We start from the raw sequence: 25,721 nt of genomic DNA, 5'->3' as shown, positions 1-25,721 counted from the left end.
GGTCCCAGTGTAGTTCAGTATAGCTGGATTCAATCCAGAGTTTGCAACTTTGGGGGAAGATTTAGTTGAAAGCAATTGTGAGACGTTTGTTCCTGGAAGGAAACGCTATGTGTTGGAAAGGAAAAATGCTTAAACCAAACGCATTTGCCTTTTTTAAAGATTTACAGCAATGTTACAGCAGATGGTGTGCTTATAATGCCAGATATTATTAGAAACATGATTAGTACTAATAAGGTCACCATCAGTGAAAGAGAAGGTCAGCGTGTGGACCTTGTTTGCAAGGTGACAGCCTACCCTGCAGGGAAGAAGGATTTTTTTCCCCAATAGCAGAATGCAGATGTTTAAAACAAGATGTTTTCACATGTCATAAAATGGTTGTGCAGGAGAGAGAAACCCCAGTCCAGCCTAGCAGAGCTGTGGCTCCTGTGCACCCACACTTTGGGCTAGATCCTCAGCTGGTGGAAATCAGTGTAGTGCTACTGAATTCAAACATGCAGAATTGATCTGATTCCCAGATCAGTGCGAGAGCCTCTGAAAATCACGTTACAGAGCATGACGTGTGTGTACAGCGTTTGTCTTCGTAGGTTCTAAGGGGAGGAGGGAGCACTGTGATGGTCCGGTCTGACTGCCTGTGTATGGGAGGTCCTAGGACTGCCCTGAAATTAATTCCTGTTTGAGACAGAGCAGATCTTCTGCCTCTCTCTCCCCTCACTCTCCAGCCCTTCACCCCGTGTGCTGTGGCCCTGCTTCAGAATGCCACACACCTCTGGAAGAGAAATTAGCAGTCACATGAGGCACCACGTCCTCAGTCAGTCTCGTGGGAGTTGAGTAGCCCCAGAGGCAGAAGGAGCTCGTGTTTACAGAGTTTCTGTGCTGATGTGAAAGAAGTGAGGAGAGAGAAGAGGGATGGTAAATGCAGGTCAGGTAGCAGGAGATGGCAGAACCCAAGAGGAGAACTCTAGGATGTACTAAGAGAGGCTGTGGGTAAGAGCGATGGCGGCCTTTGCCGTACGAGGCTACGTAGCACCCCCATGAACACCTCTAGCTTTTCAGAGCACCATCGCTGATTCCCGGTCCATGATCCCACCAGGCCCGGGCACAGATGGAATTCTCCAGTGCCCCACTGGGAAGGTCTTGCTTCCACTCCACCTCCTGGCTTGCCTGGCCTATGCAAAGGAGCCTCACCAGCAGGTGGAGGGAGTTGGGAGATCTTATTGGCTGCTCCCAGCTTCTGTGGAGTTGGGAGACACCCACATGCGGCTGGAGAGAAGAGGACAGGGCCCTGGGCGTGTTGCTTTGCCAACCCTGGGAACGTGGCCCTGGGTAGAGGAGAGATGAAGAGAGCTCCTTCCATTGCCCTGGTTACAAAAGAGCAAATGACAACTGCTAATGGCCTTGCCACCTCGTTATGAAAGAATGTCTCTCCGAAGGATTTAACTTCCTGGCTGCCTCGCCATGGCATTGGCCTGCTGCAGATCTTTATCGTGGGAGCATCAAAGGAATAATAAGGGTGCAGCCTGACTTCTGTGCAGCTATGCGCGTTGGTTCTCCAGGGCACATCTCAAAAACCTGACCAGCTTTCAGGAGCGTGCTGCAGTCTGCCCCACTCCAGGGGGAGTGTCTGTCATGAGCGAGTGGGGAGGGCCTGTCTGTATTGTAGCTGGCCAAGGGGGTGCCGAGGGCACGTATGGGCATCTTGAAGTTGCGGGCAACCTGCCTGAGAGCGTAGGCATGATTGGATTGTGGTTTTCTAAGTACACATTATCCACGGGGGCATGGTTGAGGCTGGGAACAGTCACACGGAGATTAGTCCTTTGAAGAGCCCAGCATGTAATCAAACGTTACTAACCTCTCACGGTCTCCTGTATTTCCTTCTGTTGCGGCCCCTTGCCAAGATACTGGTGTGTAAATCAAAGAGTTCTTCTGCCTAATCAGATCCCTTCCTCCTTGATTCATTCACACGATGCCACAACGTGGACCTTGACACCGCAATCCCTGCCTCATGGTGCTGCGACTATCAGGTCGGGGTATTCCCGAGTGAATCGGGCAGGGGAAAGTGGAGGTCGATCTCAGTGGGAGTTTCTGCCTGCATACGGGTACTTGAGGAGCCAGTGACACTGGGAATGGAGTGCAGGACATGCATGGGATGTGACCGCTGAATGGGGTCGTCTTCTAGCTTTAAATGTTCGCCAGATGCGGTAGGGACGGGTTTAGTCTAGGTTAGCCGCAGAACTGTTAATTCTGATGCTGAGAATCCCCATTTCTTTGCACTTGGGGGTGTTTATTTTCATACAGTACTGCGGGTCTGGTGGGGCAGGTGTGCCGTGTGCCGAGTCCTGACTCCCCATCCAAAGACCCTCGTTCTGCAACACTCCCTAACAGTCTGATTCCCTTCCACTCCTATATATAGCCTCTCTCTCCCCTCCCCACAGGTTTTACTCGTTCCCATGCACCCCACTCCCCCGCTCTTTCCTCTGTGTCCTCACATCCCTCCTCCCAGCCATTCGCTCTTCCTCCATTTTCCATGCCGCTGCTTCCCAGGACACTAGAGAGATGAGGAAGCAACCCCGCTGGAAGCCCCCGCTTGCCCCCAGACCCATTGCTGCCCAGTGAGCCAGCAGGGCTTGCCAGGTCCCGGGTGTGCAGTGAGGACCAGACCAGGTGAGTCAGGGAGGCAGGCTGCTCAGCATGGGTGGCTGATGGACCCAGACAGATCCGTAGGTCATTCTCAGTGAGGCTAAAAGAGGCTGTGACAAATGAGGGGAATAGCGTTTAGCTGGCTGTGCGGAGGGATGTAGAGAGTGTCTCAGTGTGCTCATCTCTGCATGCAGGTGCAAAGCATGGAGCTCCCGAATGCCAAAAAGGTGGGGACTCCCGGGGCTCGCTTTGCAGGGATTCCTCTGCCCAAGCAAATACGGCTTCCAGGAAAAAGGGAAATGCTCCCCTGCAGACAGCGTGTCCAACTCAGAGGCTGAGTTCAGTCATGTGGCAATGTGCAGCACAGTGAATGTAATCCTGTGTTAATTTCAACTCTTAGCACAGTCACAGCTGTGGATTGCTGATGTGCATCTCCAGAACACCCTGAAACCGTTTGGTATAACAGTGAAATCTCTTCCCGGGCCTGTCTCGTCGTAGGCATAGATCTGCTCTTGCAGCCTGTCAGTAATATGGAGCAAGTCATTTGCAAGGAGCACAATATAATATTGCCTAGTTCCTGTGTGCAGCTCCAACCTGGGAGCTCACTTCACTTCTCTGTGCTTGTCTCCCCTTCCACAAGTTCTCAACTTGTGTATTTAGACTGTGAGCTCTTCAGGGGCGGGAACTGGCTGGTGTAATGTGAATGAAAATAATTTTTGTGGAGTAGTCCATAGTAAGGTACAAAGCCTGGGAAGTCCTTTCTGAGAGTGGAGTTTGCGGATTAGGACTGGAAAGCTGTTGGAAGTGGGTGGGAGAGTTTGATGTGTATTTGGGCCAATCAGAGCAAGCAGGTCAAGCATCCTTTCAGGAAACAGTCCTGGCAGGAATTCTCCTCTTAGGGTATGGCTACACTTACAAATCTGCAGCGCTGGTAGTTGCAGCGCTGTTCGTCCAGCTGTGCAGGGCCAGCGCTGGTGTGTGGCCACATTTGCAGCATTTGCAGCGCTGTTGGGAGTGATGCATTATGGGCAGCTATCCCAGCGTTCAAGTGGCAGCAACGGTGCTTTTCAAAAGAGGGGGGTGGGGTGGGGCGTAGTGTGACAGGGAGCGGGCGAGAGAGAGAGAGCCAACATTGTGTGTTACCTTCCTGCCTTGAAAAATCAGAACATGTTCCCGATCCCTTACCCTTAACTCTTAACTGCAAACAGCCTGCAGCCAACGGACTCCCTCTCTCCCCTCTGCCCCGTTTCTGTCAAGCAAACACTCACTCCCTGCCTGCCTCATTATCTCATTTGATTGTTCACAGATTGATCACAGCAAACAGGAGCTGTGTTTGTAGATAAGCAGCTCCGGGATCAAGGAGCTACTAACAAAACAAAGAGAGGCTGCATAACAAAACAAAGAGAGTAATTTATAAAAGCATTCTGGGATATCTGCTAATACCCTGGAGGCCAATAACAGCGCTGGTGTGTGGCCACACTTGATGACCAGTGCTGCAGCACCAGCGCTGCAATCTTTATTCCCCATGCTGAGCCAGGTGTACGGCCAGCGCTGCAGCCAGGTTCTGGATGTGCCCTGCAGGTGTGGACACTTACTAATTGCAGCGCTGGAAAGCCTCCACCAGCGCTGCAACTCGCAAGTGTAGCCATACCCTTAGGGAAAAAGTCTTAGGAGGAATCTTTTCTTTATCAGAGGAGCAGGTACAAACGTTTGCATAGAGATTTCCGCTAGGTCTAGCAGAAGTAGGGTGACCAGATGTCCCGATTTTATAGGGACAGTCCCGATTTTTGGGTCTTTTTCTTATATAGGCTCCTATTATCCCCACCCCCTGTCCCGATTTTTCACATTTGCTGTCTGGTCACCCTAAGCAGAAGTAAATCTATCCGCTATAGCGAGGAAGCGCACCCTTTACCGCACAGGATTCACAGACATACACAGCAGTCATGCTGCATTCCACACTTGCTAATGACATGACAGTTTATGGCTATAGAAGCTGCAGATGTCCTCAGGAAAGGTCATGTGGGCTGACAGAAAAATCTGTTGCTAGCCAGATCAGGAAGGGGCCCATGTCTGTGCGGATACAAATAAATGGTAACAGGACAAGCTGGCTTTCATCCTGCACAGACCTGATCTAGGTCATGGAAGATCTCTCCCTGACCTCAGTGGCTGCCCTTTGAGAGAATTCTGCACTCTCTAACTATCCCCCGTTTTGCAGAATTGCCAATAACAAGAGCTAGGAGGGGTCAGGTGTCTGCAGGCTTATCAAAGGAAAGGAATTTAGAAAGTAACATTTTCAGGATCGTTCCAAGTGCTGTTTGGAAGGCTGTTCTCCACTGGAATGTGAATCCTTGGATTCTTCCACTCCCCTTGACTGCAGAATAACAAGCCCTCTTTATCACTTGGCTGACTTGGCATATGGTAAGCAGCTCCCAGTGAACGCTGAGAGCAGGGTATGAGGAAGCCATGATGTTAAGCAGAGCTGTACTATGGGAAGAGGTAGCATACGGAAGGTTTGATCGGTTGGTTTATGTGAGCTGTTAGAAAGCTGCAGGCTGCAGCCCTAATAAGCCAACAGGTTCCTTTGCCTGTGCTGATGGGTTTTCATCTGCCCATTTTTCCAGGTTGCTCTTGTTCTCCCCATGGCTCCCAAATCTAGATACAGACTCTGAGCAAACTACACACTTGCTCAGAGACAGGCAGCATCACGGCTGTAGCACTCCTATTCAGCTTAGGGGGACAGATTCTTCTCTTAGCTGGGCCAGTGTGCATCCAGAACACCACTGATCTCAAGAGAGTTACTCAGATTTACAGCAGTGCTCCCGTGGCCAGAGGTTAGGTCAGGGGTTCTGGCACTGCAGACGTTGACACCCCTACAAGGGAAAGCCTTGCAGCTTTTGTTACATGCAAGGTTTGGGAACGGATTTAATCTGTGGGTGCATGGAATTAACTTTTCAGCTTCTGAAGTCATGATTTCCACTAAATGTATTAATGTTAATCCCTGTTCCTGGCATCACACAAAGAAAATAAAACATGCTTATTAGATTGGGGGACTTTGTTCAGTATATCAGCATAGATACTCCATATTCCTAGGTCTCTCGGTCAGCCTGAGCATATCAAGCAGTCATTAGACATCCTCATTACATGCCTTTCAGCCACCTCGTGTTAATACAAATGATTTGTTACTGCCTGGATTTAATCTGACTCAGTTTTAGAACAATGGGATGGATTTCCTTGGATTCAAACCTGTGACTCTGGTTTGAGCAGAACTTCATGTGGCTATTGTACGTTGTGCCTTTGCCCAGGCCGTGGGTCTCAGGGCAATGTCGGCCCATCATGTGCGCTGCAGGGTTACAGCTACTGTCCTTCACGCTTTAAATTGAACGTTGTGTGTAAAAAATGCATTGGAGCAGCACTTCTGCATCAAGGCCCCGGACCTCCCAGGCACTTAAGCACATCCATAACTTTGCTCACATGTGGCCTGATCCTGCATTCCTTGAGCCAGCGACAAAACTTCCATTCAACTCAGCAGTGTGGGATCAGTTGGTCAGTGGGCCCACCTGCATCAAAACTTGCTTCATGTTTTGCAGGATTGCTTGTGAGAGGAGACGGGGGGTGGGGAGTCCTTGCCCTGTGTGTTTGGTTATTGCTACAGTGTTGTTCTATTTCCAGAAGCCATTGGAGGGTTAGAGAAAGTTCCCACTGAAGTCGATTTAGTCCGTGCACTGGATGCTCTGACATGTCCTGTTCCACGGAATGAACTACTGCAAATATTTACACTGCCTGAGCCTCCTGTTCGCTTCAGAGTGTAACAGAGATCGGCCAGGCAGCTGCTCTCTGGGGCCGGGTGCTATTTAAAGAGCGAGGGGATTTCTTTTTACAAAAAAAGCCACGTTGAACCCTGTGCGGCTTTAGTTGGACAGTAACGTGCACACGCTGCTCAAATGATCGCGTGACAGGTCGTAAAATCACACGCACTCTAAAAGCAAATGCCGGTGGAATATCTGCTCAGAGTGAATCGGGTTTTCCCCTCAGTGCCTCTCGTGTGAAGTAAGGCTGCGAATCAAAATCACTCTTTGTTCGGACGCCCTCTCCGTGAGCTAGCAGTAGTAAGGCCATAAGCCCATAGGGCTCAAGTGATGCCCAGGCCTCGTGTTCAGTGGCATTTCCGTGCTTTCGTGGCTAGGGGTGCTTCCATCAGTCATGATCTGTACTGCAGCCCTTGGCAGCCAGGTCCCTTTAAACCTGAAAGGCAGCACTGTCATCCAGTCAGAGTTCACTGGGCGCTAAGTGGCTGCTGCTTAGTCGCACAGGGCCAGCCTGTTCTCTGGGCTCAGGCGGGGCTTCTCTGTAACCCAGGACAAGGGGCAGCATGTTGCACAGCCGCAGGGGCAGCCTGAGTAGGGCAGTGTGAGTCAGAGACTCGCAGTCGCCTTCCCCGCTTGGCTGCTGCCCCAGGGAGAGAGTAAACTGCACCAGGCCGTGGCCAGTGACGCGTACGTTCCCTGGCCCACCGGCCGGCGGAAGGATGCAGGCTGGGCAGCTAGGCGTGGCCTGGTCCATATCTTCTCCCACCTCGTCCTGCCTCGTGTGTGGGCGGTGATGAAGTGGCTTTCGCAAAGTCTGCTCCATGATATGGGTGGATAGAAGAGGCCAGGGGTGCTAGCAGCCCCGTTCTGAGCAAGCCCCACCGTCTTCTCTTCTTCCGGGCCTTGCCTGCCGTAGGCTGTGCATGTTCTCCCACATAGCCCCTAAGCATCAGGTGACCTTGGGACAGGAATACGTTCCCAATAAGCAGGGGCCGTTCATGAGATACTGAGACCCGTCTCACCTTGCAGCCAGAGAAACGCGGGCTGTGTTTCCGTTACCGTGGGGCATTTCGACCTTATCCCATAGTCAGAGGGTTCCGGGGAAACTGGGAAATAGTCTCTGAACAGTGTTAACAGTGCTAAAGGGAAAAGATTAAAGCCCTCACATTTCATTGTCCACCATAGCCCATTCTTCCGGCAAACAGTCTGATTTCATAGGCGGCTAAAAGGCGCCCAGTTTGTGGGTTAGCCTAATCCAGCTCCCAGAAGGATGCACTTTTGAGGCTCCAGGGTGGTAGGTTTCATGGCCTGGTGCTGTTTTATTGGGGGTGCCGGGAGGGGGCCTATATTTTGTGTGTGTCAGAAGGTACCTTCGCCCTGCTTTGTGCATGCGTCAGATTTTGTATTTCATTGCAGCAGAAGTAGTCATAGAAAACGTGGGCAGCACCCCAGATTCCTCCAGCGCCGGGGCTGCTGAATGCAGCGTCGCTCGGCAGCAGTAGCCACAGGCCATGCCTCTGCTGCAGCGAGCTGCAGGGTGCTGCGGGGGAAGCATGGGGAGGTGGGGTAGGGAGGGGCTACCACAGCCTCCCACTGGGCAGGTCTGTGCAAACGCTCTGGGGGAGAGTACGCGAAATAGCTCTGCCCCGGCAGCCCTACAGATGCTGGGGATAAATGAGAGGCGGTGCCAAAGAATTGGGGCGGTGAAAGGGTGAGCTCTGCCTTTTTGTCCTGGTAGCCCAGGCTGTGAGGACCGGAGGAGACTCGGGAATAAGTAGGGTTGTGTTTGCTTTGGCCACAGGAAATATGTTTGTCTGGAAAATAAATAGATGCCTGATGCTGATGGAAACCGTGTTTGTGCCCAGTACAGCGGCGAGATTGTTAAAGCGCAAGTCATCCCTGCCGTGTACGTTGTCTGAGTAGTGGCACGGCTAGGGGAGCCTGCCTTATCTCATCTTCTAGGGGGACCCGTTTACATGAAAAGGGGACTAGGGCCTGAATTAGCATCGGGCCCTTGTTTCTGTGGATTCCTTTTCTTTCCTCTGCTCCGTCACTGCAGCCCCCAGACTGTGCACCGGTTCTGGCGGTGCTGGAACTCTGCTTGACGTCATTTCTGAGAGCTGAAATGGCCGCCAGCTCGCACGGTGCCTTGTCCCAGGGGGTGCTGGGAGTGTGGTTTAGTTAAAGTCTCTGGTGTGAGGAACCATCAAGTCTGACTGTGTCGAGCTGAGAGATTGCTTTGAAAACCAAACATGGGCAGAAGAACAATGAGGCTGGGTAAAACAAGCCTCTGCTTTAATAGTCTGTCCAGTTTGGGCCTGCCAAAGTCAAAGGCAGAAAATAAGCGGCTGGGCCTGGGACTCCCTGAGGCAGGCGAGACCGCGCTGTTTGCTGAGGGGCATGGCAGAGCTGCAAGAGGAAGGAGAACACAGGCAAATCAGTGGCGTCCCAGGACTTTCCTCAGAAGCATTCGGGGGCAGAGGAACCGGGTGCTGGAAGGGTGGACTGTGTGGTGTGAGAGGGACAGAGAGATTGAGAGTGGAAGGAACCAACGACCGAGTCAGCAGAGGAGGGGAGTGAGAGTGCTAGAGAGGTAATGGACATCAGTGTATTAGAGGCCATGGAAGGTCTGGGTCGCAAGGGTCCTCAAATGGGCGTTCGGGCCTCCTCAGGAGGTCATGAGGTTATTACCTGGGGGTTGGCAGCTGTCAGCCTCCACCGCAAACCCCGCTTCACATCCAGCGTGTATAATAGTGTTAAATATAAAGAAATGGCTTTAATTGATAAGGGAGGCGTCACACTCAGAGGCTTGCTGTGTGAAAGGGGTCACCAATAGAAAAGTGTGAGAACCACTGAGGTAGAGGAAAGGTCATCATGAACTCTGATTCTCAGGGCACCATATCTCAGCCAAGGATAGATGTGGTTTAGTGGACTGACCTTGGGCCCTAGAGCTGAGACCTGGATTCTGTTCCTTGTGGTGGATTGAAACTGTTGTAAAATTGTGATCTCGCTTTAAATTCTCAAGTTTTCCTAGTCGTGCTTGCAGTCAGGGGCTCTGTAGAGAAGTGTGTGAACTGGGCGTAACAGCAGACATCTTGTAGTCCGCTAGGCTAGGTAAGGTAGTGAGTTGTTACACTCAGTTTAAGGGAGCAGCCTGCTCTGTCTCTCTCTGGTTTGGGGTTCTTCTCTGTTGGTACGCCCACATCTTGAATACTTTGTGCAGGTGTGGTCGCCTCATCTCAAAAAAGATCTATTGGAATTGGAAAAGGTTCAGAAAAGGGCAACAAAAATGATTAGGGGTATGGAACGGCTTCCTTATGAGGCGAGATTAATAAGACTGGGACTTTTGAGCTTGGAAAAGAGATGGCTAAGGGGAGATATGATTGAGGTCTATAAAAACATGACTGGTGTAGAGAAAGTAGGTAAGGAAGTGTTGTTTACTACAGTTGAAATGAAAACTAAATTGGATTCCTTTTTCCCCCCCATCATGACTAGGGTGGAGAAAGTACATAAGGAAGTATTATTTATTCCTTCTCATAACACGAGAACTAGGGGTCACCAAATGAAATTAATAGGCAGCAGGTTTAAAACAAACAAAAGGAGGTACTTCTTCACACAACACACAGTCAACCTGTGGAACTCCTTGCCAGAGGATGTTGTGAAGGCCAAGACCATAACAGGGCTCAAAAAAGAACGAGATAAATTCATTGAGGATAGGTCCATCAATGGCTGTTAGGCAGGATGGGCAGGAATGGTGTCCCTAGCCTCTGTTTGCCAGAAGCTGGGAATGGATCACTTGATGATTCCCTGTTCTGTTCATTCTCTCTGGGGCACCTGGCCACTGTCAGTAGACAGGATACTGGGCTGGATGGACCTTTGGTCTGACCCAGTAGGGCTGTTCTTATATCGTTCTGAATACTAAGAAATAAAATTGTCACGTTGCAACCTTCCAGCAAGAGGGTTTTTTTTCCTGTTGTTATCTAACTTCTCCATTTGTATGTGGTGAGCATAAGACTCCTACGTGTGTGTGATCTTGGTCACATCATTTTCCCCCACAGTGCCTCAGTTTCCCCTTCTATAAAACTGGCTGGTGTTTATGCACCTTAGTGAATTCCTTTGGGATGTAAGGATGAAGCACACAATGTACTGGAAATGCAAATCATTATTTATTCAGACTGAAAATTCTCCATGTAAGTTGTCAACCCAGATGGAATTGTTTTGTTTTTTGTTTTTTTTCCCCCTTAAATAAGAAACTGTTTATGTCCATTAAGCTGTTGATTTCTGAGCTAAGCAACAACACAAACAAAAATTGGGCTAATTCTCAGATGGTGGGTTGTTTTTTTGCCAAGTCTAAGTAAAACACAACTTCATTTTTTTTTAAATAGCAGTTTAGTTTTCCTTTGGAATTTAATAAGAATATAGACACATAAACATTGCTTTCCCCAGATCCGGTCAAACATTTGTCATCAATACACTTTTTAATGAAAAATGGGTTTTCAACTGAAATTTTCACAGAAAAAATTTGTTTTTATTGAAATTTAGCATTTTCTTGATTTATTTTAAATGATGGGTTTTGCATTTCCCTGTTCCTTTTCTCTCAGGAGAGAAGGGGAAGAAAACACTGAACATTAAAATTTTTGGTTTTCATAAACCAGAACCCCTGGGTTTTTTCAATTTTTGAGTTTTTTCACAAAACAAAAGCTTTCGTGGAATTTTTCAGTGAAACAATTTTTTGTTCAAGATTTTTGCATAGTATTTTTCAACCAGTTCTAGTGAAAGATATTGTCCTTTCTGCCTGACGTGAGTGAACAGTCTCAATTCGCGGTTCATGGGTTCCCATCATTTAGCTGCAGTAGCATCTAGCAAGGCCACAGTCTCCTGTGCATGATCCTCCCATGGCTCGGTGTTGTGTCGACAGCGTCTGTGGAGGCTACCTTGTGACCACAAGGGCCTCAGTGCAACACTAAGGAGAAGGCTGGAGGGGAGGGTATGTAAGTATAAAGAAAATGACTTTGGAAAAGGGGGTTTAATGTTCTGAGTGGGAGCCCTGGAGGTCAGGCTGAGCAGTGGTGCAGGGAGAGCCCTAGTGCAGGACCGGAGTTAGGTCCGAGCGCATTCCCTAGCTGGCGAGAATTGAGAGTGCTTTTAGGGGCAGCTTGCACATCCCTGGGCAGTGTGGGAGGGAACCCCTCAGATCCCTTTCCAGGATGGTGCCGTGGTGCGAGTCAGCATGCTGACCGATGGGCCTGTATGCCCTCATGCACCTGCACTGCATGCTATCAAAGCTCCTGGGCTGCATGCAGGGCAGAGCCCCGCTTCCACATAGCCATGACAGCCGCATGTGAGTGAGAGACCATGCGCGACAAGGGGAGGCTTGGGGCATGCATGCTGTTGAGCGCTGCCCCTCCTGCATGCAGATAAAGCTGTAAGCGCATAAGGCAGCTTGAAGTACAGTAGTTGCGAGCTCTGTGAGCACCCTCCGGTGGGTTACAGACCCTAGCTGTGAGCTGGCCAGGCATTAGCAGCACAGCTGGCAGCCTGGCTATGGGGATTTGGGGGATTGGAGGCAGCATGCTGGGCGATTCCCTCTGCACAGCTGGCCATGCCCTGCAAGGTGGGATGTTGTCATCCCGGTGATCACTGGGTCCTCCTTCGTTTTGTGGGGCCCCCTCTGAGTCCCAGAGAGGGGCAGAAGCTGCCCTCGCTCCATAGCTCCATCAAAGCTGTGTGCTGTTGTATTTCTTTGTCTCTGGGGGCTTTATTTATTTATTTATTTTGCCTGGCCCGTAGCTGTGGGTTCTACATGTTTGTCAGCCTCAGATAGAGAAATCCTTAATGTTGTTCCCCTTGGGGTGGGACTTGCTGTGTGACTGACGGAGGAGCACATGTATATGTGGGAGCAGTTGTGCCGTGAGGCCATCGTTTTCACAGAGCATCATCCCGAAGAGCAAAAATTCACTGGAACAGTCGATACAGATGAGAGCAAAGAGTCTGAGACCCTGACCCGTTGTGGCAAAACTGCCAGGATCAAGTCCCTCTCTGGTGTAATGCTATTAAAGTCAGTGGAGTTACACCAGCCATGCATTTGGCTCATACAGGCTTCCGTGGAGCAAGTCTGAGCCCAAGGAGCTGTACGTGCGCTCTATTTGTATTCATGAACGTCATGTTTTAGCATTTATTCTCCTGGGCTTTAATGTACTTTGCTCGGTTCGCTCTACAGTAGTTGCCTGCTTCAGCTGTAATATTCAGCAGAGACAGTAGGCAGTGGAAGGTGGTTAGAAGCATCAACTTCCCATCTGACCTTGACAGAGATTCAATCAGCCAGTGAAAGTTGTGGAATTGGATTATGGGATTTGCAATGAAAAAGTGGTTTAAGGGACAAGAGAAACTATATTTGGTATTTTCAAGAGCCAGCCTGGGGAATAGCAGTTTAGAGCGAGGATGCTGAAGGAGACCAAAGGTGGTTGGAAGATATCTGGAGCTTTTATTTAGACAAGCTAGTGCAATACTACTCCAAAGAACAGTGTATTTTCATAATTTCATTATTATTACAGAAAGGAAAATCCATTTAAATTTCAGTATTTCCTTTGTCCCTGTTAAAATGATCTCTGTGCTTTCACTTGGAATATTGCTAATGTCCACCCACGGAAACACTTAGCTTTAGGAATATTAGCACTACACAATTTCATATGCTTCCTGTCCTCCTCTAGGTACATTTTGGTGCCCATAAGGCCGAGCATGCCTTACCTTTGCCCTCTTAACAGGATGCTAATACTTCCTTACATAATTATTATTGATCAGTAACTCCCGCAATGTTGCAGTAAGGAATGTTCGATAAAGGTATTTGCTTTGAGAAAAACAATGTGTGATTTAGTATTAATGAAAGATATTTTTACTGTGTTTTCAGCATCCCAGAAGTGTAATTGAGTAGGACTTTAAAGAAAGAAAAAATGATCAGTAAAATATCTCCAAGCTTGTAGTATAGTTTATTCATATCAATTCCTGTGTATACATTGTACCCTCAGTTCAGATATAGTTTAAATATTGACATGTACCACAAAATCCCACATGAGCAGAATGTAATGGTGGTCATTTAAAAAAAGATATTGGTCAACATTTTATTCCTCTCTTTCATGGAAATAGTCTTGCTGCTCATTGCAAGGAGATGGAAGTAATCTCTCTGATAGCAAACATGCTTTTCAGGTCTTTGGCTCTAAAGTTCACCCCCCCAAAAAATATCCAACACTGTCCAAATATATTTCCAGGGTCAGATGAACACTACGCATTGGCTGGAGTGATCAAACATATTGCACAACCTAAATAGGTTAAAATCAATCCATGTTTTCCACTGAATATAACAGATTGTACCAGTGCTGTAAAAGGAGGGTTGGCTCAGAATAGAGCTGGAAAGAGTTGTCAGTCGTAAAAAATGTGAAAAAGGCACCGTGGGGCTTTTCCCCTAGCAAATTAACTGTTCTGAATTTGTAAGAACTCTCCAGCGTAACAAAGAATTTGGGAGAAAATTCTCCATATTGGTGGGGGTTACTCGGGGGCACAGCTAAATACCTAATTGTATGCAGAAACTTCATTCCAAGAAACTCAGCTTTCCTGATTGCAAAGCAATTAGGAGTCGGGAATTTACTCTCTTCCTTGTGGCTATTTAGAGTCTGCATTACTGCTAGCATACAGTAAATACATGTGACCTTTGGTTACAGAAAACACTGGGTATGGGAGAAGTTAGTCTGGGTATGCTTGTGCCAGATGGTAATAAGCAGTCTGAGCTGCACTGAACAAGACTAGTCTGAAGAGTTCATTGTTTTGAAGATGTAACTAACAGCTTTGCATAACTCTGGCTGTAAAAAAAAGAAAAAAAAAGAGGATACTGGAAAAGGATGGTGGCATAAATATATCACTCGGTTTCAAAACAGAGGGTAGCATTAAAACCAGATTGTGTTATGCACCTTCTTTCACCTGCAATGAGTTTCCCCACACTGAGGTATACTAAAGGCTAAAGATTTTTTAAAGAAGTACACCTCTACCTCGATATAACGCTGTCCTCGAGAGCCAAAAATCTTACCGCGTTATAGGTGAAACCGCGTTATATCGAACTTGCTTTGATCCACCGGAGTGCGCAGCCCCGCCCCCCACCTCCCCGAGCACTGGTTTACTGCGTTATATCCGAATTCGTGTTATATCAGGGTAGAGGTGTAGTAGGTAACCATGTTTACATCCCAGCAGAGTGCATCTCTGTCCTGAGAAACCATCTGACTTACTTAGTAGGGTTTTTACATTTTACACATACTGTACAAAAAGAACAGCAGATGCAAAAAGGTTTTGTCCACACAGTACACTCACCTGAGAGGCTCTAGTTCTAAACGTCTGATGGCTGACTGTTGACTCTCTGTGTTTCCAATTCTAATGCAGTAACATTATGCAGTCAGTAAAGAGACAGTTTTCTTGTGATGTTTAGCTGTGCAAAGGCTTTTCTCTGTTTCTTTTTAGTACTGTTGGAAAGGAAAGGGAAATGATATTTACGTGGCGTCAGTTCATACATATGTCCCTGATCCCACAGCCTTTCAGTTGCTCCACTGTAAAAGTGCAGTGACTGTGCTGAGGTCAGTGGGACTAGCCCTTTGAGTAATGGCTGCAACATTAGCCTCTCTATGAAAAATAACAATCGCTCTGTACAATGCCAAACCCAGTCTGTGTAATAAAGCGCAGGGGCGAACAAGAATCAGTTTGCAACTTTCCTTGTATTCCGCTTTTGTCTTTTAAATCACAAACTGACGGCAGGGACCTGTCTCAGTCTACAACGTGGAATTCCATTAGTCTCTTCAGTGAGTTAGATGTAAGCTCACACAGCAAATTAGTTATAATCTCATTATTCTTAGGGGCTCAGTTTATATAAATCATGCAGCTTTGCTATGTAATACATAGGTCTGAACAGTGGAAAGACAGAGTGGGTAGGCAGTTCTCGATATCTTGGGCTCTTTGATGGTATTTAGTCTCTCAACTGGTTGTTGCCAGCTTTAGTACTTTATTCAGATACATTCGCAAAAATTACACTGACATTTTATTTCCGCTGCTCCTTTCATATCCCTTTGAAGCACAAATATCCAAGTTTGGAAGACGCTAGGGTGAGAAAGGAGGCTAAAGAATATGCTAGAGCCAAGGAGTTTTGTCTTTGATTCACTTTCCTTTCGTATTGCTCTAACTTATTGAACATGGTAAAAAGCATCACTAGACCAAGATGATTTTATTTCCCTGATCTGATTTTCCAAGGCCTGGGGAGAACTGAAGATGGAATACACTTGAACTAAAATCCCTTCAATTGCTTCATCGTTAACCTCTCAGCCAGACGCCTAGACCTCTGCCTCATAGCTGCATGTGGTGGAAAACCAGTCTGAGTAATAGAACTCTGCAAAATGCAGCAGTTCGGAGCATTTGGTGCAAAGATTTTTCTTCGTTTTGTTTGTGGGTTTTCTCGCTGCCTTACACATGTTCATGGCAAAGCTCAGCTTGCGGGGGGGAGAGGGGGAGATGGCAGGTGGGGGGTGCTTCCAATTCAAAAGAACTCAAAGCAAAACTCAGTCATAACTGCTGAGTGTCACCTGCTTCCATCTTAACCCATGCATCATGGCAAAGTTCACTTGCTTTTACTCAACATGAAATCCAGACATGCTCAAAGCCCAGCACCTGGTGAAGCCAGTGGAAATTCAGTCCCCAGGGTCCTGAATGTGGGCTGAATTTCCGTGTGAGTATGTGCTATATAGTCAGGTTTTGCAATTGAAGTTCCGCACAGCTACACTGAGCAGTTTCATACAGCTGCTCTGCAGGAGACGCCCCTTCCAGCTGAACGCAGGAAGTGACACTGCATTTCTCTTTCTGCAGGGTGTGTGTGAAAACATCATCAGATGTTCTTTTTGTCAGTAAATGAAGGGCCTAGCACAACTGATCTAAACACCTTTGTGTTGCCATCAGCACCTTGCTTCTGAATCGGAAAAAGCACAACTAAAAATTAAAGGTGCAATTCAGTAAAAAAGTCTAGCCAGAAGCACTAGGACTTCTTTTGAACTGAATTAAATCCACAGTTAGCTGTAGGAAATATTCAGTGATGCATTTTGTTATCTTTTTGGGAACACTATTTTGAGCAACGTAGGGCTGGGAATTTCAGAAGGGCTCAACATTGGTCTAACTCTGTTTCCATTTAATCGGAGTCCGCCAATTCGCTTCCGCCAGAGCAGAGTTAGGCCAACACTGAGGGCTTTTGAAAATCCACTTGTATGTTTGTAAGTTTCCTTCTAATCTATTTTCTTAACTTCATAGAAAAGTTGCTTTGGATCCAGGAGGAAGTAAAAGCTTCAAACTACTATTCACCCAGTTATTACAAAATCCATCTGGTATGTGCTTTTGATGACATACCACTTTAAGTATAACCAGGCGTGATATTTTAGCAAGCTGTATTTTCATGGGCAGCCTTTTTGCATAGCATCCATACCCAGTCCCATTTAGGATTCACGTTACTCAGTCTCTGGGTCATCTTTGCCCAATATTTGCTAAATTAATCTTACCTCTGTAGCATTTTACACCATATACAGTACTTTGAAACCTCCAAATACCTAGTAATCCACTTTGATATTCCTCACTAACCTAGGTCACCCTCTAGAAACAGAAAATACCGTTCCCTTGGCAGACACTGTCTGTAGTACAGCAAAGATTCGTGTTCTAACATCATTCAGTGGACTGTATGAAGGGTCTGTATTATACCCAAATCAACTCCATCTCAAATCCCTGTCTGACCTTTGGCGAGTCACTTAGCCTCACCGTGCCTCAGTTTCTCATCTGTACAGAGGGGGTAACAACACGGCCCTGCCTCACAGATGTGTTGTGAGGATAAATGCAGCAAAGAGTGTAAGCTGCTCGGTGATGCGGGCCACATAAGATCCTAAGATTATCTGGTAGTGAGGATCTGGGGAACTACAGGCCAATCAGCCTCACCTCAGTCCCTGGAAAAATCATGGAGCAGGTCCTCAAGGAATCAATTCTGAAGCACTTAGAGGAGAGGAAAATGATCAGGAACAATCAGCATGGATTCACCAAGGGCAAGTCATGCCTGACTAACCTAATTGCCTTCTATGAGGTGAATACTGGGTCTGTGGATGAGGGGAAAGCAGTGGATGTGTTATTCCTTGATTTTAGCAAAGTTTTTGATACGGTCTCCCACAGTATTCTTGCCGGCAAGTTAAAGAAGTATGGGCTGGATGAATGGACTATAAGGTGGATAGAAAGCTGGCTAGATCGTTGGGCTCAACGGGTAGTGATCAATGGCTTCATGTGTAGTTGGCAGCCGGTTTCAAGCGGAGTGCCCCAAGGGTCGGTCCTGGGGCTGGTTTTGTTCAATATCTTCATTAATGATCTGGAGAATGGCGTGGACCGCACTTTCAGCAGATTTGCAGATGACACTAAACTGGGAGGAGTGGTAGATACGCTGGAGGATAGGGATAGGATACAGAGGGACCTAGACAAATTAGAGGACTGGGCCAAAAGAAACCTGATGAGGTTCAACAAGGACAAGGGCCGAGTCCTGCACTTAGGACGGAAGAATCCCATTCACTGTTACAGACTAGGGACCGAGTGGCTAGGCAGTAGTTCTGCAGAAAAGGACCTAGGGGTTACAGTGGACAAGAAGCTGGATATGAGTCAACAGTGTGCCCTTGTTGCCAAGAAGGCTAATGGCATTTTGGGCTGTATAAGTAGGGGCATTGCCAGCAGATCGAGGGACATGATCATTCCCCTCTATTCGACATTGGTGAGGCCTCATCTGGAGTACTGTGTCCAGTTTTGGGCCCCACACTACAAGAAGGATGTGGAAAAATTGGAAAGAGTCCAGCGGAGGGCAACAAAAATGACTAGGGGGCTGGAGCACATGACTTATGAGGAGAGGCTGAGGGAACTGGGATTGTTTAGTCTGCAGAAGAGAAGAATGAGGGGGGATTTGATAGCTGCTTTCAACTACCTGAAAGGGGGTTCCAAAGAGGATGGATCTAGACTGTTCTCAATGGTAGCAGATGACAGAACAAGGAGTAATGGTCTCAAGTTGCAGTGGGGGAGGTTTAGGTTGGATATTAGGAAAAACTTTTTTTCACTAGTAGGGTGGTGAAGCACTGGAATGGGTTACCTAGGGAGGTGGTAGAATCTCCTTCCTTAGAGGTTTTTAAGGTCAGGCTTGACAAAGCCCTGGCTGGGATGATTTAGTTGGGGATTGGTCCTGCTTTGAGCAGGGGGTTGGACTAGATACCTCCTGAGGTCCCTACCAACCCTGATATTCTATGATTCTCTGATGTTTGAGGGAAACCACAAGGTTTTACTATGTACTGTTCACAAATTCAAAGTAACAGCATAAGGAGCATTTCATTGGACTGGAGGTTAGAGCAGTGGTCCCCAACCTTTTAGTCTGGCAGGTGCCAGACGAAGGACCATGGCGGCGGTGGAGCATCCGCCGAAATGCCGCCGAATTTCTGCAGCGTTTCGGCGGCATTTCGGCGGATGCTCCACCGCCGGCCAGGACGTGGGCGCATTTAGGGACCCCTGGGTTAGAGTCTTTGCACTGGAATGTGTCTTTGCACTGGAATGTGTGGGAGCTTGGCGAAGTGAATACATATCTATGGTGCATGCTCATTAAAGGTTAGGCTGATTCAGCCACTAATCCTATTTTGTTTTCAGTATAACATTGCATGGTGTGGGAGTAGGTTACCAGATGTCCCGATTTTATAGGGACTGTCCCGCTATTTGGGGCTTTGTCTTATAATAGGCGCCTATGACCCTTCCCCACCCCATCCCGATTTTTCACGCTTGCTGTCTGGTCACTTGCTGTGTGATGTGGATTGTAGAAGTTGGAGGTGTGTCTTGTAGCAGTGAGGGAGATGGCTCTGATTTGACTGTTACCATTGTAATGCTCGGTGTGCAGAAAGGGACGGTAGCACTCACAGACTCAGACTGTAATTGTGTAAGGATGCTCCTGGCTTTGTGGTAAATGGCTGTGGTGAATCAGCACCAGTATTTCTTCAGCTTTTCTAGGTGTGTGACTTCATTCTCTGTGGAAATCCGTAGGAAAAACAACTGCTTCAAGCAGGGAAATGCTGTCCTGCAGGCAAGCTGGTTTGGGCATGCAGTTACAGGCAGAACATAGAAATTTCCCTTCCTTCTTTGTTTCCTTCACCTTTTGTATCTTGTCGCGACCCAAGTGTAAGACCTCTGGGGAGGGGACTATCATTTCGTGTTTGTGCGGCATGCGGCACCAGGGGGCCTCTCGGCAATGCTGCAATACAAACAAGTGTGTAGACTCTTACGTAATCAAGGAGTGATAGGGTGCTCATTAAAACCTGAAAACCACACACATGCAGCGTGCAGAATTGAAGCAATTAGAATGGAGACCAACTGCATGGAGTGTTGGTGCAACTATTAGAGTTGCCGAAGGATGGGACCCTTAACCTCTTTTTTTGTAGCCAAGGCGAAGAGAATTCCTGCAGAATGTTTTCGCTGGTTCTGCTTACAAACCTACCGTCTGGCACAGATGCCCGGTCTGTTTGGATTTGCATGCTTTCAAGCTGGGATGCAAACGATGGGGTGCCACCCCTGAAGTTACAAAGAGGCATGTGTTGTGTGGGTTTTCCATTGGAGGTAAAGATCCCCCTCTACGTCCTATCTGAGAAACAGCTGGCTGTATTAACCAGAGCGCAGGATTCTCTGTCCAGCGTCCGTGTTAGCCAGCATCAGATGCCAACCTGTGCCACCAGAGTACAACTTCAGCTGGCAGCGCAAAACCAACCTCAAGGCAAGAGCTGACTGGAAGGGGGAGACGGTGTGGGAAGAAGGAAGAGATCGCTTTTGCAAGTGCTTTTTAATTATTTGGTTTTAATATCCACTTGAACCGCCTTTGGGAGTGCCGGCTGTATGCCTCTCCCGCACCTTCTGCAGCCTGAGCCGGGCACCAGGGCTGACAGATACCTGCCTTCAGAGGCAGCCTCCATTTTGTGAGGAGTTGGAACAGCTTGTTGTGTTTAGCTTGTTTTTAAGGCCAGCATCAGATTCTGTGGCTGGCTGGCGGTCTCCTGGCTCAGGGGCTGCCCTGGGATGGGGAAGGAGGGCACGTGTTCCACTAGAATCAATAACTGCATGGCTAGGAAAGGCAGGAACCAAACCATTTTAATGAAACTGCAGTGGATGCAGCTGCCACTCGGGGGTAGCATGCAGCGCCAGGATCAATGCACCAAGCATAGCAGCTGATTTCCCAACGCGCTGCAGGTGGGAAGAGGAGGAGCGAGCCCTGGGTGCGGTGAGGTTTCCTCTTTGCCAAGGGACAGTCAGCTCTGAAAGCTTTTCAGTAAACTTCTCTGTGCTGCACTGAAAATAGCATATCACGACATGCTGCCTATTGCTCGTGCTGCCGCCTTCTGAGCCTGGGCCAGGGCTGCCTCAGGGGAGCCAGGCCAGTCTAGGAATAGTCTGGTGGTTGGGAGAGATGGGCCCGCTGGGGGAAAGCTGGCTGTATGCCACCTTTGTGACTCCCTGGGTTCCCAAGCCAGCCAGGAACCAGGCCACTCCCAGGTGTAAGCTGGAGCAACCCCAGGGCTGCTCTGAGTTATGCTGATTTGTCCAGTAGCCACACTGCAGAGGTGCTCCTGCCTCACCCCTATGTCAAACCCCACAAGTCTTCTGTGCTGGTGCCAAGAGGTGTGGAATTATCATGCCAGCTCGGTGCTAAGGGGACTGCAGGCACCAAGGTGAGCTAGCTTTCCCTGATTTCCCTGAAAGGCATAAACCCAGCTCGGTCATTGGGTCACTGGGTGGCCAGAAACTAACCCCGCCCTCTTGCCTCAGTTTCCCCACCTACAAAATGGGGATAATGACATTCACCTAACTGGTGAGTTGTGGGGATTAACTGGGTAGTGTTCATGGAATGCTTTGATAATAAAGGGCCACATGCAGTTTCACAGCTTTCCAGCAGGCCTGAGGTTGGCCATAAAAGTGTTTGCTTATTTGTGGATTATCACTGTGCGCTATGCGGTGAGCTGAAAGCGTGGAGATGTGGGATTGTAGAGAATTTCTAACCATGCAGGATACGTTTCTGCAGAGCCTGAGCACATTCTGAAAAGTATCTAAAAATTAGGAACATTAAAAAATGTGAATGTAGGTTTGGTTGTGTTAGGTTAGACCACTGGTCCCTAAAATCCAGTGTCCGTTTCCAGAGTACCCAATGTCTGATACGTGACAAAGGCGCATAACTCGTCATGATGTCACTGAGCTTTTGAAATCTGTCTCGCTGGGTGTTTTAATCTCTTATGATGACATGATCATGATGAGGGACTTGAGACTACTCCTGTTTGGAGCTCGTACGCGGGAGCAGTTTGAATTAGACTGTCAGTCATGTTGGACTCTTTCCAAGCGCACTTGGAGACCCTAATCCTGCAATCAAATCTGCATGGATGGACTCTGGCGCATGCATGGAGACCCAGTGAAGCCAAGCAGGATCTGCGTGGGCACAGGTTCCTACCCACGCAGATCCAGGTGCAGGATCAGGGCCTACCGTATAAGTTGGGGGAACAGAATACTGAACATTTATGAGCACCGCCTGTTCTGTGTGAATAGCTCCTGCTTTCACAAAGATACTTCCGACCTACCCAGGGTCGGTCTACGTGATGAATCAATGAGCTGCAAAATTTCAGTTTAAATAAGAGCCATTTTCAGTTTACAAAATATGGCCATAAATATTGTTTACAGAACCAGTAGCTCTTTTTTTACCCTCCATTCCTGTAATATAAAAACATCCACGCAGATTTATTCCAAATTTGGTAGAAATGAATGTTTTCCCAGTCCAAAGGCGTGCATGCCAAGTTTCAGCTGGAAGGAATTTTGAAGGCTAATTTATTAAACCCTTGAAAATATTAGCTTCTAATAGAACGGGTGGCTGGCTGGCTTGTAACTATGTGCAGTTGTGCAAATAGAGGCCCAGATCCTGAACTGCAGCTGAGCAGCGCTGAGCCCAGCTCGGGGAGAAATTGCAGCAGAGGCTTCAAGCTGCGTTGGGGCTGATGCTGTGTGGCTGGCTGGTCCCCTGTGGTGAGGAAGGTGTGGCTTAGAGCTGGAGGGATTCTGCCCACCATTCTGCATTGGCCTGCCAAACCCAGGGTTGTGAGTTCAATCCTTGAGGCGGCCACTTAGGGATCTGGGGCAAAAATCTGTCTGGGGACTGGTCCTGCTTTGAGCAGGGGGTTGGACTAGATGCTCTCCTGAGGTCCCTTCCAGTCCTGATAGTCTATGATTCTCTGGTGCTAAGGGCTACAGAGGTGTCTAGGGACAGCGTGTTGGGGAAATATGCAGGGAGAAGCAGCTTGACTTGGGAGCCTGACTCCAGTACTGTGTCTAGAGGAGCCTTCCTAAAGAGGAGCTCCCCAGCTCCGGGCTGGGCTCCTGCGTTTGTTTTTCCATCCATGTATGGGCAAGGTGAACAGGACGGTCTGAACAACCAACAGGACAAACTAGCAGAAACTATCCAGGCCCCTGAGCCTGACTCTTTATTGCCCTGCTCCTTGGGCAGCTTGGCAGAGCCCTGCCAAATGGGGACGGTGCCATTGTACACTCACTGCACTGGTGCCTGGGGAGGGAGAGTCATGTCCTCCATGCGGCAGGGCCCCAGCTTTCACTCTGCTCTAGAAAGCCAGCAAGCTGCTGCCCAGGCCGAGGGGAGCATGCCCGTTCCCTCTGCGAGGGCAGGCTTCTGACGCTTTGGAGTCGTTTTCCCATCCCGCTGGTTTTTACAGGAGAGAGGGACTTGGACCCATTGTTCCTTGCATTTAAAATAATCTCCTGGACCCGAGACCCATGGTGTAATCCTTCCCTCATCAGAAAGCAGATAAGAAAAGGCCTGTGCATTTCTGCCCACTTGCAACAGCTTCCGAGGTGTAGTTCAAATCCTGCCCCCTTTCTGTGGAGCTGCCTCGTCTCCTGCCTGCTCGCTCGGGGATCCCAGCCTGTATTTCTTAAGGGGAGCAGTAGAACTATATCTAGGATCCACAGGGTCCTTGTTTCCCCCCTGCTTCCTAAACGACCTCCAGACTGGAGTTGGCAGGAGAGGAAGGAGGGAAAGCGTTGGGGATGCATCTGGCCCCATGCTGCAGCAGGCCCAAGACTCGGATTGCTACCTGTGGCGATCAAGCCTGGGTGCTAGGAGAAGGGGTATTTCTGCTGGGATGCCAGAATTTACCAGTCTGCGCCTGCTAGACAGACTCAGAACAGGGAGCCACCTCTGAGGCTGGGGAATCTGTGAGGCTAGTGGCGCTGCTGTGAGCCTGCCATGGTGCGGGGAAGATTTGTAGCCTCTGGGCCCTGTTCAACGATCCACTAGATCAGAGCAGTGCTGGTCTCTCAAGCAGGCCACGGATTTGTGCTGGGTTTGTATTTGCCAGAGCTCACAAGTGCTTTGTAGGCTTCCCAGTCAGCTGATTCAATATTTATAGGTCTGTATTCCCAATGTCTCTCCTTTTACAGAGAGCGGGAGGTGTCGCTACAACTAGAACCCATTTTGCCAGGGAAACAAAGCCAATGAGTTTTCAAATGAAATACTGATTCTCTGTCTCCTCCTCCCTCCTTTTCCTGGTGGAATAAAATGCTCTGTAAGGCCTTGAATTCTAACATACACAGGGCGAGTTCATTGCACATGGTGGTGTCCCCAGAGTTACCCACCTAGGATAGGGAATTTGCTGGTGGAAAGCTGGCAAAGTCAGCTCTGCAGCCCGCCTCCAAGCATCCCCCCCGGCATAGGGGCATGCAAGGGGTGTTGCCAAAACCCTGCACACCAGTGATTCCTGACCTCTGGAACAACCCCTGGGAAGCTGTTACTGCTGATTTGTAAGTTAGAGCAGCTCTGAGCCACACATGTGGCTCTAAGCTTCCTTTGCCCTCACCTCTCCACAGATGTGCTTAGCAGAGCCGGGGCCCTTACGTTCTACAAGGGTCTGGATTTGAGATCCTGGGTTAGCCTAAGTTTTTAAGCTTGCTCTGCTGGAAGGGTAAATGTGTACTTTGTTAAGGGGAAAACACTTCTCTGAGTCTAACCTATTGGCTATTTGATGTGAGTACTAACCAGTGAAAACTAGACCAGCAGATCTCGCTGTGCACCCGTCGACTGGCAGAGTTAAGTTTTAAAAAACTCTAAACATAGCGTCTGGGGTTAGCGGAGTGAAAAACCCGCCCTAAATCAGGCCCGGTCCCAGTGCTGCAATGGGATCGGCAAGGCTGGACCGTGTGTCCACCCGGGTCTGCGTGTGTGGATCTCATGGTGCCACCGACGTTTGCCGTCGTTTGGAGCTTGACCCTGCAAACGCGCAGGGAGCATGACTTGGATGAGTAGCCCTGTCGTTTTTCTTAAAGCAAACGTATCTAGGGTAAAGCGGAAAATCCTGCTTCGAACACAGGCTCCTAAAGCGGCATCTAAATCCCAGGAGGCTCTCCTAGCGAATTGTTCTTTTGTGAATAACGCTGGTGACCGTTTTATTGCTGCTGTTGTAATTATTTAACATGACTACTACTGTTCTTTGCCATGACCCCGGCACCAGGGGCTGTACGAACTCACAACAAAAAAGGCAGCCCTGCCCCAAGAACGGACAGTCTCTGCAGTGAGATGCATACGCCTTTTTTTTTTTTCCAGAAAGAGAAAGGAAACTGTAATACAGGAGGGAATAAATAAATAGATATTTTTAGAGGAATTATTTTTATATTTTTAGAAGCATTTTTTTTCACCGTCACCAAATTCGTTACTAATTTTCTGTATGTAGCAGAAAGTAGGCAGGTAGTGCAGTATGCCCAGGCTGTTGGTTGTGACATTTTATCACTGCCTTTTGGAAGCAGACATGATCATCTCAATCGATATTAAATGACCCGAGAGCACTAAGCTTGCACTGCTTAGGAGTCATTTCCTTTCCCTGTGGTTGTGTGAAAAGAAAAACCAAGCAGTTAATGGCAAGGCAATTGTATTATTGTTTTTAATAAAAGGAAATAGTTTAAAAGGAACCAGGGCTGCTTTCTGCCATTCCCTGTGGTACCAAATACCCTGAAATGATTCAAATGGAAAGAATTTTGAAAACAAATGTACTTTTCACCATAGGTGTGTGTTTAACTTTTATGTTTCACTCAGGTCTCTACAGGGACTAGTGGGGTCAGTTTCACTTTTTTATACTACTAGGTTTCACTTTCAGTTGTTCTATAGCAGCCCAGTGCTCT

General features: G+C 48.2%; 1 protein-coding gene across 4 annotated transcripts in view; it reads left to right on the top strand.

The window, feature by feature from the left end:
- Positions 1-25,721, top strand: part of MBNL3 (muscleblind like splicing regulator 3) — a 119,800-nt gene that overhangs the window by 53,629 nt on the left and 40,450 nt on the right. The window lies entirely within an intron of this gene.

The sequence above is a fragment of the Mauremys mutica genome, chromosome 9 (assembly GCF_020497125.1).
Source record: "Mauremys mutica isolate MM-2020 ecotype Southern chromosome 9, ASM2049712v1, whole genome shotgun sequence".
NCBI lineage: Eukaryota > Metazoa > Chordata > Testudines > Geoemydidae > Mauremys > Mauremys mutica.
The sequence above is the reverse complement of the archived record's forward strand: the minus strand, read 5'-3'. Positions and strand labels throughout refer to the sequence as shown.